Source organism: Pyxicephalus adspersus, chromosome 5, assembly GCF_032062135.1.
Source record: "Pyxicephalus adspersus chromosome 5, UCB_Pads_2.0, whole genome shotgun sequence".
In the NCBI taxonomy this organism is placed as follows: domain Eukaryota; kingdom Metazoa; phylum Chordata; class Amphibia; order Anura; family Pyxicephalidae; genus Pyxicephalus; species Pyxicephalus adspersus.
The window spans coordinates 112,279,134-112,291,412 of NC_092862.1; the positions used below are offsets into that span (position 1 = coordinate 112,279,134).

Here is a 12,279-nt window from a genome sequence, read left to right on the forward strand (position 1 = left end):
CCCCTTGTCGTTGGAAAGGATCGTGAAAGATCCTTTCCAACGACAAAAATTGCAAGTGTGTACGCAGCTTTAGTAACACTCTGCTGACAACACAGCACCCAGCAAAGCAAAACAAATAAGTTAACCTGAGAACTGGGCAGTAATGGCCTGCAATACATGGCTTACAGGGAACTAAATTTACTAACATGTTTCCTGTGCTATCATATGTACAATCAATATTTATCCTTCTCTGGAATTGTATCAGGAATGTATATATCATGAACAGAAGTATTATTATACAGGGCATTAACATAATGCGTTAGTCTGATAATACATGTTACTATTTCTTTTAGTGAATTCTACTTTATTAAAGAATTCTGTTTGTCCAGAAATGAATACACTATATAATTCCCCTTTCTATACAGTTCTCAGATTTTACACAGCAATCCTCCTTTTAAATTATAGGAAATCCACCCAGTTCAGCTAAGTTCAAACAGGTGGTTAAAAAGTAATTTTCTATCTTTTAGAACACTATGAACTACTTTCTGCCTGGTAATTGCCAATGCATTTAAATCCTATTTTAATACTGAGGTCTATTGAAGTGGTTGAGGGGCAGCCTGCCCAGGGATACTGCAGGAGCTTCTATAAACCAAACTGATCCCAATTAGTTTCAATAATATTAGGTGTTTTTTGAGAGGTTATGTGCTAATTTAAAGAAGGCAACAGCAGCAATCCTCTTTTTAAAAATATGTTTTTTCCCCAACTACCTCTAGTCCAGGAATGAGCTGAGTAGAAAGAATAATTATAATGGTCCCAGAAGTTGCTATTTCAGAAACAATTCAGCAAAATGGGTTCCCATAGATCTGTTTTGAAAGCTTCCCTTTAATATATTTTTTAAACTCATCAGATTATCCTACCTAGTTAATATATAATCTTGGGGGACAAATGTGTATCCAGGTCAATATGAAAAACAGGTTAGAAGGAGAAAAGATAGGGGCTCCAGGCTTTTGTTTTAAGTTGTGTATTGTTTTAGACACATATATAGAGACATATATAGAGGAAAGCGTCTTGTTGGAATTGGCTATCAAAGGCCTTTGATAGCCATTTATAGCAAGTCGCTTCCCTCTATATCTCTCTCATCCCTCATCCACGGACATGGCATTTCATGCATTTAAAGACCGGGAAACATCTGTATTTTATACTACAATTTAACCCAAGGCATCATCTACAATTAAACCCCAATTAGTAGCAACATTTATCCTTATCAACTGTGTCATACCTATCTGTGACAACATCTCCACCTCACTTAGACAATATATTACGCTTCCGGTAACAAGTCGTTTTTCATGTACTCCTTCTCTCTAGGCTAGAACGCAACTGTTCAGCTTAGCCAATCACCACCCAATGATTCTACAATGGGGAAGGATCTTTTGTTATGTAACACACTATTGCACTGATGCATGACACCCGACTGTTAAACTGCCTTTTAAAACAATACACAACTTAAAACAAGAGCCCCTCTCTTTTCTCCTTTTAAACTGTTTTTTATCCATACACAAAGAGGAGCAGCTCACATTCATTCCATCTACCTTTTATGGAAAATGGGAAGGAATCTGCCTCCATACCCCTATATCTGGGTCAATAAACTAAATCCACAGGAGCTACAGTTACATCTGCATGAATAGCTTTTAGCACTAGCAAATAATTATCTAGCAACACTGCAAGACAAATGTCCGACAGCAATAAATAGGTGATGGGGGAGCTTGTAAAAGGACATGCTAAATTTTTCAAATTGAAAGAGAAATGCATCAAATCAGTCAATTAAAAAATCTCTGAACACACGTTTCACTTGTTATCACTTGGGTATGCACTTGGGTGTACATTAAAACAGTAAGCCTGTAGCCCCATATTTAGGACTGTTTCCCAGTACATATAGACACACTAGAACTGGGCAGTTCAACACATGGTACACCAAGCTTTTGCTTTGCTTGGCCTGTAGGCCTATAAAATTTGCTTTTTACAACAAGTTTGCTTTGCGGCCCCTGAAAATGTCTACATGCTTGCTTTCTATATTCTTCTTCTTAGTGCATAAAAATGTCATAATCATGGTCAGATAGGTGATGGATCATTACCATGATTTTGACATTTTGACAGCCATGGCTGGGTTCTGGCGGTGAGTAGTCAAGATCCAGCCGCTGAATTTTTGTGTGGAGAGGGAGTTTTTGTTGGGCAAAGGGGATAAGAGAGGGGCATTATGTGTTACATACTACTGACCCCTGTACTGTGTGTTATGCACTTCTAACTTCTGTTCTTAGTGTGTTTTATATGCGGACTGGTAACTAATATCACAAACATAATATTGACCTTTAAAGGAACCCGGGCCATAGGTAATGGGTCCAATAGCAACATTTTGAATAGGACCCTTATGGCTCCCCCACAAAGAGACGTTAACTGATAGTGGGGGATCCCACTATTAGGCAGGTATCTGAGGAGGTTCCAGGAAAGTGAAGAAAAATCATTGTTCTCATAGTATGCTGTTGCCTATTTCTAAATGAACTGCCCTCATGTATGATTTTTTTATGTATGAGATGTCTACACCTGCAGATCAATTTTAAAGCCTCTTTTTAGTGCAACTCCTATTTAAGGGATTCTATCATACAGAAAAAAGGCAAACTGGTGCTCCACATTGCTGCTGGCACATCACTATGATACAGTGCCCAGTAAAATTGTGCAGAAAACAAAAAGCAACAATCAGAAGTGCTGAACCTTTCCACTTGAGTAGGTCAGGGGTAAAGGGATTCATTTGTGGCATCTGTAGTTTTTGGAGGCTATTACAGGTATCTGTAGGTATATACATGCCTGCATGATATATCTGCAGCAACTTCCCCTTGGTTTTTTAATGATAAGGCCTCTTGAAGGGATAATTCTAGCCACAAGGACAAGCATTTTGCACTTCCTCATTGCTCTTTACACTGCTTTGATGACTGGGGACATAAGAAAACAAATGCAAGTTACTGTTATTACAGGTTATTGATGCAAAAAAGAAAAAAAAACTACAGATAAGGTATGGACATATCTATCCAACTAATTATAGGCAATGTATTTTCTTATCTGTGAATTGACGTGTTTGGCTTGGCTGTAATTCTTGTTCTTTGCACACTTTTCATTACCTGAGTTTAATTGTAGGGGAACTTTAAATAAATCAAATGTATATGTATAGAATTACTCAATTAAAATATCCTTAAAAAAATGCATTGAAAGTTTTAGTCCATCATTGACAGTGGAACCAGGCAATATTGGGGAGGGTGGACATTAGCTATAATGTATGTATGCACAGTATTTTCCAAAGTCATTATTGCAAATTTCATTGCCAAAGGAAGTTCTCGAGCACAGCGATAACCATGCTTCACCTTATCATTGGGCCTTATTTATTAAAGCTCTCCAAGGTTGGAGAATATGCACTTTTATCAGTGAAGATGGGTGATCCAGCAAACCTGGAATGGATTTCTTAAAAGTTGTTAGCTAGTTGTTAGCATATATTTTCAATTCAGGACCAAATCCATTCCAGGTTTTCAGGATTACTCAGCTTCACTGATCAAAGTGTATCCTCTCCATCCTTGGAGAGCTTTATTAAATCAGACCCATAGTGGTGCTTCCAATTACTCAGAATCCGGAGTACTTGGCCGCTTTGATTGCCCGGTCAGGACTGACATCTTAGTGGAGACCTAATCATTCTCTATCAAAAACTTTTAAAAAATGAGGCTGAACATAAACTTTGAGTAAGGGGTTAGACTCTTGACATGCACATGCTAGTTCCGGGGCAATAAACTACTAATAAAGGAAGCAACTATAAAGATGGCAACCCAAAGCACATACTTGCAAACTTGTGCACTTACAATAAAAAACAACAGTGCTATTGGAAAATTATAGGAGATATTTTCTGATATAGCTGTCTGTAAGCATTCTGAATTTACCTAAACCTAACATAGCCCAACACAAACGTGCTGCATTTGTGCATAGAGTCTGGACGACGTAGTGATCACATGTGTTTGTTTACAAACAAGCTCACCTGCCTATCATTGTGTCTCTGTACAGAAAAAGGCACATTGAAAGGTGACTGCAACTGTTGCAGTGAAGCACAGTCATAAAAATAATAAAATATTAAGTGTAAAAAATATATATTAGAAGCTGGTATTTTAGTAAAGAGACAATGGAACGAGCTAAAACCTTACAAAAATACCATATTAAAATTTGAACATAAGTAAACAATTGAGTTACTTTTTTTGTTAGTATAAAACCACCAAATCTAATATGGTGAACTAGGTTTTAGTGACCCCCCCCCCCCCCCCCCCCCCCCCCCCCCCGCCACAAAAGGGTTACATTCAGGTTCAGCTGACTAAATGTTACCTCATGCTTTAGTCAATCATGACTACCGATGCAAGAATACAGATCAGGAGTTCTAACTAGATGTCTTTATTTGTTCCTGGGTGAAGAAAATGTAGAACGTAGAGACGGACAGGCAGCAAGTGCCTATGACAGTTGTCAGTATAGAGTAGAAGTCACAATTTTCATTGCAATAAAAACTTAGAAAGTGGGTTGCCTCCAAATATAGGCTGTACATTCTGTACAATGTTATTATTGCCCATGGTGGTGGTGATCAAGTTAAGCCTAATGTGTATCTAGACAGATACTAAAATTATGTGAGCACAGCTGTCATTCACTCTCCTGTCACCATTCTATACAGATCCTTTCCAACAACAAGAACTGCACATGTATACAGGTTTGAAGAATAACTTTATTTGCTTTTTCCTCCAACAATTAAAATATTGGGAGCAGATAAGATTTTTTTTATTGCAGAAAGGACAGGTTATGTCGCTTCTGCAATAAAACCTATCTACCTGTTCCCAATCTTTTTTAAAGTGCACTGATTCCTGGGATGCCAGGATATGCTGGGATATCCTCCTGGGGCTACCAGGAATTATTGAACTCATCGGTGGGACATTTGTCATTCCAGCCTGGCCAGGCAAGATGACTGAAGATCCTGGACCTAGAGGAGTGAAGATGGTGGTAACTGCGAAGACAGGTAGGTGTAATTCGAAAATTGCAATCTGGCAGGTAAATCTCCTAGATTGTAAGCTCTTCTTGGCAGGGTCCTCCTCTCCTCCTCCTGTGTCACTATGTGTATCTGTCTGTCATTTGCAACACTTATTTAATGTACAGCGCTGCGTAATATGTTGGCGCTATAATAATAATAATACAATTATCTTACTGCAGAAGAGACATCACCTCTCGATTCTGAAATAAAGGACCTGCCTGGTTGCATTTTTTCGGTTTATTGATGTTTTATTTTTTTCCAGTCCTGGAAACACAGCAGAAAGTGAGTGGTAATCCTCCTTTAGCTGTCTCATGAACAGATATTCCCACTTGAAGATGTAATCTCACCACCAGCTCTGGTGACTACTGTAGCATTTTTGGCTTACTATAGCTTTTAGTCAACGGGCCACAAAAAGAGAGTAAAACATCCAGCAAGGACCCTGGGTTTAAACACTAAATTCAAAATTTAAATATAACAAATGTAAAAAAAATGATTTTAACATACATAACTGTGTACTTTATTACTATAAAACACTCTCTTGTAGTAAACTTCCCGTAATCAGAAACGAAATAACCAAAGAAGCCTAAGGAATAGAGAAAACATGGTATATCACAAATTTGATGTGCCTAATATTAACAGCTATTTCCTCTTTTGAGAAAGTTGATATTTAACTGTGTATTTGCCTACAGAATTTTTTTTACATATTTTTTTTCATTTTGGAAAGGTTTTCTTATAAATGTTTGTATGTCAGTGACAACAGTGACCCATGCCTGTAGAATGTGTGTTAAAATTATCAAATTTATATTATTAGTGATTGTGCTTACATATCAACATAGCATTGTGTTGTATACTTCATATGTATATATTATACATTTATAGTGTATATATTCACTCTGGGGTATGTTTGTTTTTGCATTTACATTCAAATACAGTGCTCAAAGTATAAATCTAAGGAAAATATTAATATTACTACAAATGTATATTTCATTCTGACAATCATTGGAAGGTTTCCATATGCAATAATGAAAATTTATAATATAATGTGGACATATTTGGTAATATTAATTGGAAGACACATTGCCTACAAATAGTAAATAATCCAGCTAACAGATAACATGCAAACATGCTGTTTAAACAGCCAGAAGCAGATAAGTCATAGCATTACCTTTCTAATAAATCAGATAATACAAGTCTAACCTATACACACTTGTTTTTGGCTCTATATTGGAACCCACAGGAGAATGTAAAGCATGTTTAAAATTTCATTAACTTGTCTAAAAATAAAGGTTAAACCTACCAAAAAAATTGCTGCAATTTCCTGCAGCCCGAATGCAGAATGCACCTACAGGAATGCAGAATATGGGCTAATCGCTGCTATATAGATAACACCAACTGAAGCAAAACCCTATTTCATATATTGAAAGTGGAGGAGAAACCATCAACATGACATGATTTACCCAGGTGTGCAAGTGTACCCTGCAGTAATAAGTATATATAGGTGGGGAACCTTTTTTTAATTCTAATGAATGCAATTAATGTACAGCGCTACGTAAAATGTTGGCGCTTTATAAATCCTGTTTAATATTATTCTTGATAATAATAATACGATTAATAATTAGTATTCATATATAGAATGTAGATCAAGCTACAGATACAGGGAATAGGGGGATGCACATAACATAGTTCTAGCCCTAGATATAATTTTGGATAAAGTCAGCATAAGAATATGCATACACCCAACCCTGTACCTGGCTGCCCTCCATCATTGCTGCAATAGTGGTGTACCTGAGCCTGTTTATTCCTGATACTGTCCCAGGGGTCCATGGCGCAACCCAGCATCATCTCCTATGTACTAATTGTTATGTCACAGCCATTATCTGTATAACCCACGCACAATTATTTAACAAATTGTTGAAAGGGTATGAAAAAAGGAAAAGAAAATAGACTTCATTTCAGCAAAAACTCCAGAAGCAGGAAAGTCCCTTAAAATTGCTCACCGTGTACCAACAGGTGATCTTCTGTACCTAGGACAACTCAGGGACACAATTTGGGGACAGTTTTCTGCAGGACCCCCATTAATGTGCCTGCAAACATCCCCCAAGAATCTGTTAATGCTGCCTGTTGGCACTAAGTCCCAGAAGGCCGATCCTCACCTGTGTCAGCAGCACCTCTGTGATTAGCTTGTCCTTGTCACAGGAGGGGACAGAACACCATGGAACGTGCACTGGGCACCGGTCGGTGGCAGAAGGTCCCAGGTCCGGGTAGAAAAGTATGCTAAGTTTTTATTGCAGTCATGATAGTCCTGTGTAGAAGGATCCAAGAGGATCTAAGATGTGACAAGCACTGACTGAGCAGCAGGAGCCCTGAGAACTGCACAGGTAACACTGGGAGGGGGCGCCTGTCACACGTCACCGGAGGGAACCCTGCACCTGCCAGCCTCACTCCCTCTCAGCTCTCATCCCATTGGAAGGACTTCTGAACCGTGCCACTGGTATAGAAAGAGCTGCGCCAGTTCACAAATATACCTGCACCGCCCTCTACCTGTTCACACCGCCCAATTACTGCCCGCGAAGCCACGCCCAGCACTGCGCCCAGGTGAGCTAGAGAGCGGCAGGTGTACTGGGACAGACGAAACGCCCCCGGAGCTGTGGTTGGTGGATTGTTGGCTTCCCCGGCACTGATTGGCTGCGCTCATGTCTCTCTGGCTGGTAAAGATGCGAGGTCAGTGTGAGGTGAAGGGACACTTGAAAGTGACAGGAATACGTCAGAGGTGTCCCTTGTGACAGATGTACCCGAAATGCTCCCTCCAGAATTCAGCCTGGGAGCTACATAGAGGGGTGGGGCACTGCTGCCATTAAAGATGGACACACTAGATATAATGTCCAATGGTCATTATTTGACATATAACACATTATATACAGTACGGTGGTCAGGAATATGTGACAAAAACACACAGTGAAAGCAGGAGGGGTACAGTGGTGGTCGGTGAATGCAGGAGGGGTACAGTGCTGGTCGGTGAATGCAGGAAGGGTACAGTAGTGGTCGGTGAATGCAGGAAGGGTACAGTGGTGGTCGGTGAATGCAGGAAGGGTACAGTGGTGGTCGGTGAATGCAGGAAGGGTACAGTGGTGGTCGGTGAATGCAGGAAGGGTACAGATGTGGTCAGTGAATGCAGGAAGGGTACAGTAGTGGTCACTACCTTGCAGTAGTCTGTCACACCAATGCTCTTCCCACCTGTTTCTAACAATGGCATACCATGCCTTAACAATGTGTGCCGATGGGCTGGCTTGTGTCCACCAGGTAGGAAGTTTGAGCTTTTAACAACATTAGATCATAGTTATGAGGCGAATGTCATCCAATAGCAGAAAATACAGGAATGTTTATGCACAGTGACTAAGTTATATTTAATTAAAGCTGAAAGCACTAAAATTAAAGAGTTGGCAGTTTGTGGATTCATATAATTACAGATACAATAATGAAAATATTGCTATTATTATATTTAGAAAACAAGCAGGTGACTAGTATAATGTCGTGGAAACATGTTTATGTATAGGTGTAGATTGGGTTATTGTGGGCTGGTTTAAGCTACCATGAACAGAAGCTATCAACAGCTGTCAGTCAGATTTCAACTCAATGATCTGTGAAGCACTGAGCTATGAAAATATGGATTACTCTAAAACTTTTTACCAGACATCTGTATAACATACTTATCAATCAACGACACACAACAGGAAATAAAATGAATGTGTAAATTATATATATATATATTACTATACCAGCAAAATAGATCAACTAGGTGCAACGTAAAAGAAGGAGAACTTACTATAAGAAAATACCTGTTGTTCCTGCCAGAAATATTGTACCTTATTGTTTTCTTCTGAGCTGAGGCGAAGGCATAATGTTACCTATCTTATAAATCACTAATCCCCCATCCTCCAAATTTATTAGTGATAATGAAAGGAAGACAATAACATGTACAGGGGAAAGTGTATCACAAAACAATCCACGATCACTGACTTAACGTACACACACCAGATTACGAACGATCGCCCCCAATTAAAGCCCCGCCGGTAATTCGTTTCCAGCAAGATTCCTCGTTCATTGGCCAGGCGTTGTGCTTTTTTTGTTAACAATTATTGTACGATCTGTCGTGGATTGTTAGTCTACAACCACAATTATTGTACATGTGTACGCAGCCTTATGCAGCCTTATCTAGCCTTATATCTATTATATTTTGGGAGGTTTATATACACTTTAAAAATCAGAGATCCTAAAATACATTCTAAAATGAGTAAATAGTGTTTCCAATATTGCTGTACATACATTTGTAATCCACATTTATGTATGTGTAAGTGAGTAGGTGGGCTTTTCACCTGCACACCAACCGTATCTACCTTATCCTGTGTACTCATTCTTATTCCGCCTCTGCAGGGCTTTATATATACTTACTTGCTGTTTATTCTGTACTGTATTATAAATCATAATTAAAATGATACTCTCCAACAAATTTGTGGTGCAAGGGCTTACTTGACTAGATATATATTAAAAACATTGTTAGGTAGATCACCACTACATAGTTGAGGATGTTCATAGTTAAATCTTTCTGCAATGTAATTTATGTCTTTCTGGTCAGACTGGGAATACATCTATGAGAGGCCATTCATATTTATATTACTTATATTTAAAATTGGAAACATTACTTTTTCTAATAAAGCTGAATGAAACTCCAGACCAACAACTTACTACATATATAAATATATTTATTCATCTATATATATTTTTGTGGTATTCCAAGTGGTACCACTAGTATACCACAAAAATGTTATTTATGTATATATGAGAGGTTGGCTGCAATCTAATCACCAATCACTCCATATTTATTCAAACCAATTGTTCATCTATATATAGCTGATTTACCTGCCAATTAATTTGTATTTTTGTCCATTGGTTCTGAGATTTACAAAGCTGTATCACACATGCCACATTCCTGCCTGACAGGGAAAGAGACCTCCCATTCTGAGCTCTGCTCTTTAGTGACGGCAGAAGGGTAATACCAAGCCAATTACAGTTCTTACAATTGCCTGAAGATGTCCAGAACTTTTCTTTTTACTTTACATACATACAGTAGTGAAAGGTTAATCACCCCGTGAGTATTTTTTTGTTTTGCTGTCAGTGCCTTTTTGGGAGATTTCACTCTACTCTCTCTCAAAAAAGAAATCCCTACACAATCAAAAGAATTTTTCTTTTAAACATTTCCAGCTGGTGTCTCCATTACTAAAATTAAATTTCCCTCTAATATTGTTTTGATGATAACTGTAAAATTTTAGATTCCCCAATACTTTTTGTCTCAGTGAAGAATTGGATAAATATACACAGCAAGAACACAAGGCTATAAAATGACAGGGGTTCTAATCCTTCGCTGCTCTTAAAAATAAAAAAAATGGAAAGAATACAAGGGATGCTCTGTGGATCTGACTGTATGCAGAAAGACAGGAATGAGTGACATACCATGCCAATCCCTGCTGGGGGGTCTCTCTCATACACACTATTGTCTCAGTGTGGTAGCTCTATTCTGACTTTAGGACTGCAGGCTTGCTATGCATTGGCATGGCATTATGTATCTTCACTGTCAGAAGGAGAGATGCAAACTGACTACTCCAGGACAGATCTGCTTCCATTCCTAGTAATGTCAGTAACAAAACAGGGAGGGGTTGTTTCCTGAGGCAGGATCACGGGTATATTTTTAAAGAATGCCGACATAGTTTAGGGATTTAATAGAGTTTAAGTAAATTAGTAAAAAAGGTTACCAAGCACCCCTTTAGTTTAAACTTTTTAATTTTTTCTACATATGAACAGATAATTTATTCTTACATTTTACTTTATGTAGATTATATCTACGTCCATTTAGGAATGATACACATGTGCTATCCAAAAAACAAGAAAAATGTTCTTCTGTGAACATAGCCAGATCATAAAACTCTATAGAAGTTTTAGCTTGTAAAAAGTTGTGGGTATTTCCCTGGGCAAGCAATACCAGTGATGACTTCACCTTGAAAATATGTGTTCACTTCCAAGCAGACTCATGACTCTATGTGTACAGTGGCGAGTTAAATCCTGATTTAATCAAATTCTTAAGTGGCTTGTCGCTTTTCTTTGAAGTTAGCAGTATCCTTTAACTTCAATATAAGGGCATCAAGCTTAAGAGGTGTGTTTGTTTTCTACTAAAACATGTTTTTGTTGTATAGTCAACATTTCCAGCAATTTTCAGCGTATTGTGAAATGGGGATTATACAGCACCCAGGGCTGTTTGGCTAACTGTATACCACCTACGGTATTGCCATTCCTGATATACAATCCCTGTGATTTTGATTGCTGCGCTGTGGACATATAAAAGATATTGGAATAAGTTTGTTGGAAAAAACACAAATGACTTTGGTAATGTGTTACTGATATATAAGATTTCTTTTATTCAATAGTCACCTTGAAATGTAAATTTTATTAGGAAACACTGTTACCCCTCACCTGTTTCCTAATTCAAGACCTAACATAGCATGGTTTCATGTTGGAGCCTACTGTCATCCAGTTGTTCCAGACTTTCTCAACCCTCTTCTCCTTGAAAAACCATGCAATAGCTTTCAGTTTTAGTAGAACTCCTGCCAAAACCAATTTTTGGGGGTCAATGGTATCTTCCAAATTAGTGGCTAGTGGAAAGCCACAATGATGGCTAGAATACCGCTTTTATAGACAACTAAAATCTTCCTTAGAAAACATGCAGTTGGCTCTACCAAGTGGCATTGGCCCAAAAACTATGCTGACATCATCAAATTAGTGATATATCTGTCACAGTTAGAGGAACCGCTAGCAACATTTGGAGGAGCCATGGTTGAGAATGGCTTTCTTGAAAGCGAGAACAATGAGGGTTTCATTACTGGCAACATAAGCAGGACTTGCCCATAAAGTCAAGAGAGAGTTGCAGATTTAATTTCTGGTGGTATTATTGGTTATTGATAATAGTTTGACATTGGGTCCAGTCTCACTTATCTTTAACCTGTAACTCATTCTTAAATTTTGTTTGTTACCAAGTGCAACATATGGGCCTGATTTATTAAAACTTTTCAAGACCGGAGATGATAGAGTATCATAGGAGAACCTAGGTGATACAGCAATCCTGGAATGCATTTCCTAAATCTCATTTGGTATTAGTT

The 12,279-nt window shown here is 38.3% G+C and overlaps 1 protein-coding gene across 1 annotated transcript in view; it reads right to left on the minus strand.

The window, feature by feature from the left end:
* Positions 1–7,570, minus strand: part of PRR15 (proline rich 15) — a 12,758-nt gene extending 5,188 nt beyond the window's left edge. The window contains exon 1 of the mRNA XM_072412469.1: positions 7,228–7,570. The gene's annotated coding sequence lies outside the window, so the exon portion shown is untranslated. The remainder of the gene's footprint in view (positions 1–7,227) is intronic.
* Positions 7,571–12,279: the final 4,709 nt, after the last annotated feature.